Source organism: Triticum aestivum, chromosome 3A (genome assembly GCF_018294505.1).
Source record: "Triticum aestivum cultivar Chinese Spring chromosome 3A, IWGSC CS RefSeq v2.1, whole genome shotgun sequence".
NCBI classification, from domain to species: Eukaryota; Viridiplantae; Streptophyta; class Magnoliopsida; order Poales; family Poaceae; genus Triticum; species Triticum aestivum.
Window position 1 is genome coordinate 263,049,121 of NC_057800.1, and position 4,880 is coordinate 263,054,000.

Consider the following 4,880-nt stretch of genomic DNA (forward strand, 5'->3'; position numbering starts at 1 on the left):
TGGGAGTCCGAATTGGACAAGGGGGAGGGGGCGCGCCCCCCTTTCCTTCTCCCTCTTCCTCTCCCTCTCATTCCCTTTTCCCCCTCTGAAAGAAAGGAAAGGGGGCAACTAGGATTGGGAGTCCTAGTCGGTTTCCCCGCACTTGGGCGCGCCCCTAGGGCCGGCCTCCTCCCCTCCTCCTTTATATATGGGGGCGGGGCGCACCCCAAAGCATAATAGTTGTTTCTTAGCCATGTGCAGTGCCCCCTTCCACAGTTTACTCCTCCGGTCATATTGTTGTAGTGCTTAGGCAAAGCCCTGCGCGGATCACATCACCATCACCATCACCACGCCATCGTACTAACAGTACTCTCCCTTGACACTTTGCTGGATCAAGAGCTCTAGGGACGTCATCGAGCTGAACGTGTGCTGAACTCGGAGGTGTCGTACGTTCGGTACTTGATCGGTTGGATCGCGAAGACGTTCGACTACATCAACCGCGTTAACCTAATGCTTCCGCTTTCGGTCTACGAGGGTACGTGGACACACTCTCCCCCTCTCGTTGTTATGCATCTCCTAGATAGATCTTACGTTATCGTAGGAATTTTTTTGAAATTGCATGCTACATTCCCCAACAGTAGCATCCGAGCCAGTTCTATGCGTAGATGATATGCACGAGTAGAACACAAAGAGTTGTGGGCGATCATAGTCATACTGCTTACCACCAACGTCTTATTTTGATTCGGCGGTATTGTTGGATGAAGCGGCCCGGACCAACCTTACGTGACCATGTTCATGAGACCGGTTCCACCGACAGACATGCAACTAGTTTTGCATAAAGGCGGCTGGCGGGTGTCTGTTTCTCCAACTTTAGTTAAATCAATTTTTACTACGGCCGGTCCTGGTTGAAGGTTAAAACAACACACTTGACGAAAAATCGTTGTGGTTTTGATGTGTAGGTAAGAACAGTTCTTACTAGAAGCCTGTAGCAGCCACGTAAGACTTGCAGCAACAAAGTAGAGGACGTCTAACTTGTTTTTGCAGGGCTTTCTGTGATGTGATATAGTCAAGACATGATGTGATATACGTTATTGTATGAGATGATCATGTTTTTGTAAAAGTTATCAGCAGCTGGCAGGAGCCTTATGGTTGCCGCTTTATTGTATGAAATGTAATCATCATGTAATTGCTTTACTTTATCACTATGCATTAGTGATAGTCATAGAAGCAATAGTTTGCGAGACGACAACGACGCTACGATGTAGATCAAGGTGTCAAGCCGGTGACGGTGGAGATCATGACGGTGCTTTGGAGATGGAGATCAAAGGCACAAGAAGATGATGGCCATATCATGTCACATATTTTGATTGCATGTGATGTTTATCTTTTATGCATCTTATTTTGCTTAGTATGGGGGTAGCATTATAAGATGATCACTCACTAAATTTCAAGGTATAAGTGTTCTCCCTGAGTATGCACTATTGCGACAGTTCGTCATGCCGAGACACCACGTGATGATCGGGTGTGATAAGCTCTATGTTCACATACAACGGGTGCAAGACAGTTTTGCACGTGCAGAATACTCGGGTTAAACTTGACGAGCCTAGCATGTGCAGACATGGCCTCGGAACACTGAGAGTGGAAGGTCAAACGTGAATCATATAGTAGATATGATCAACATTGAGATGTTCACCATTGAAAACTACTCCATCTCACGTGATGATCGGACATGGTTTAGTTGATATGGATCACGTGATCATTTAGATGACTCGAGGGATGTCTATCTAAGTGGGAGTTCTTTAGTGCTACGATTAACTGAACTTAAATTTATCATGAACTTAGTCCTTATAGTTTTTGCATATCTATGTTGTAGATCAATGGCCCGTGCTACCGTTCCCTTGAATTTTAATGCGTCCCTAGAGAAAGCTAAGTTGAAAGATGATGGTATCAACTACACGGATTGGGTCCGTAATTTGATGATTATCCTCATTGTTGCACAGAAGAATTATGTCCTTGATGCACCGCTAGGTGCAAGGCCTACTGCAGGAGCAACTCCGGACATTATGAACGTCTGGCAAGCTAAATCTGATAACTACTCGATAGTTCAGTGTGCCATGCTTTACGGCTTAGAATCGGGACTTCAAAGACGTTTTGAACGTCATGGAGCATATGAGATGTTCCAGGAGTTGAAGTTAATATTTCAAGCAAATGCCCGAGTTGAGAGATAAGAAGTCTCCAACATGTTCTGTAGCTGCAAGATGGAGGAGAACAGTTCTGTCAGTGAACACATACTCAGAATGTATGGGTACCATAACCACTTGACTCGGCTGGGAGTTAATCTTCCAGATGATAGTGTCATTGACAGAGTTCTTCAATCACTGCCACCAATCTATAAAGGCTTCATGATGAACTATAATATGCAAGGGATGGGGAAGACTATTCCCGAGCTCTTCACAATGCTCAAAGCCGCGGAGGTAGAAATCAAGAAGGAGCATAAAGTGTTCACGATTAACAAGACCACTAGTTTCAAGAACAAGGGCAAAGGAAAGAAGGGGAACTTCAAGACAAATAGCAAGCAAGTTGCTGCTCCCGGGAAGAAGCCCAAGTCTGGACCTAAGCCTGAAACTGAGTGCTTCTACTACAAAGGGACTGGTCACTGGAAGCGGAACTACCCCAAGTATTTGGCGGATAAGAAGGATGGCAAAGTGAAAGGTATATTTGATATACATGTTATTGATGTGTACCTTACTAATGCTCGTAGTAGCGCTTGGGTATTTGGTACTGGTTCTGCTGCTTATATTTGCAACTCGAAAAAGGGGCTACGGATTAAACGAAGATTGGCTAAGGATGAGGTGACGATGTGCGTCGAAAATGGTTCCAAGGTCGATGTGATCGTTGTTGGCACGCTACCTCTACATCTACCTCCGGGGTTAGTTTTAGACCTGAATAATTGTTATTTGGTGCTAGCGTTGAGCATGAACATTATATCTGGATCTTGTTTGATGCGAGACGGTTATTCATTTAAATCAGAGAATAATGGTTGTTCTATTTATATGGGTAATATCTTTTATGGTCATGCACCCTTGATGAATGATCTATTTTTGTTGAATCTCGATCGTGGTGATACACATATTCATAATATTGATGCCAAAAGATGCAAAGTTAATAATGATAGTGCAACTTATTTGTGGCACTACCATTTAGGTCACATTGGTGTAAAGCGCATGAAGAAACTCCATGCCGATGGGCTTTTGGAATCACTTGATTATGAATCACTTGATGCTTGCGAACCATGCCTCATGGGCAAGATGACTAAGACTCCGTTCTCCGGAACAATGGAGCGAGCCACTGACTTATTGGAAATAATACATACTGATGTATGCGGTCCGATGAGTGTTGAGGCTCGCGGCGGGTATCGTTATTTTCTGACCTTCACAGATGATTTGAGAAGATATTGGTATATCTACTTGATTAAATATAAGTCTGAAACATTTGAAAAATTCAAAGAACTTCAGAATGAAGTGGAAAATCATCGTAACAAGAAAATAAAGTTTCTACGATCTGATCACGGAGGCAAATATTTGAGTTACGAGTTTGGTCTTCATTTTAAACAATGTGGAATAGTTTCGCAACTCACGCCACCTAGAACACCACAGCGTAATGGTGTGTCTGAACGTCGTAACCATACTTTATTTGATATGGTGCGATCTATGATGTCTCTTACCGATTTACCACTATCGTTTTGGGGTTATGCATTAGAGACAGCCGCATTCACGTTAAATAGGGCACCATCTAAATCCATTGAGACGACTGTAACATCCCAAATTTTCAATTTGGAATGTTATACATTAGGTCATCATGCATATCATATTTTATTTTGCTTTTGGTTTTGATCCTAGAAAATCCTAAGAAACTCAAGGACCCACGGAGAGAGTTGGGGATTTCGTTATTTACATATTTGAGTTTTCTCAAATTATGTAAACATGATCATTTGATTTTATTTATTTTATCATCAATTATTTCTATTACAAAAATATGAGAGCGGGAATAAAATGACTTTCCCAAAATATAGAAATATTGAGGATTTAATAAAAAAAATCAAATAAGATTTATTTCGGAGTTTTTCGGTATTTTATTTGAATTTAGGAAAAATGCACGTTTTTCAAAGTTGTAGTTTGGGCCCAGAAAAATGTTCACTTTATCGGGCTTGATTTTAGAAACCCGGGAAAATTTATTTCGTGATTTTTGGAGTCTGTTTAGTATTTCTTTTTATTTTTCTTCCGAGCCGAATTATTAAAAAAACGCGGAACCGACTATGGGCCGTACTCGGCCAGGACACCGCCGGCCGAGGCTTTATAAGCCGCCGCCCCGGCCCGAGAGAGAGCCCAGCCGCCCAGCCCCGAAACCCTAACCCTAGCCGCCGCCACCGCCCGCCGCCGCCGCCGCCTCGCCACCGACTCGCCGGAGCAGCGCGCCGCCCGAGGTTCGTCGTCGCCTTGTTTTCCGTGCCGTTTAAAAAAAATTCTGTTCGTCGTTTTTCTTTTTCGTCGGGTTTTCGCGGTTATTTTCTGATCGCGATTTCTGATCCGATTTTCGTTTTAGTATAACTTTTCGCTCATTTATCGGAATCAGGAGATTCAAGCACCTGGAGTTTCGTCTCGAAACCCTCTTTCCGAATAATCAACTTAAACAAGTTTTTGCTACTGTAAAATTTGACTTAGATCCAGATTACTAGAACGAAGTTGTTTTCTTTCGCCGTTTGACTTCTTTTGTTTCGTTCGATTTGATTCTTTTTGCCAACCAGGGTTCTTAAGCTGAACTTTCTGGTTAGATTTCTATTTGAGTTTTACCCGTGCATTAGATGAGTACTTATTGTATGCTTGTTTGTTTGTCTGCGATAG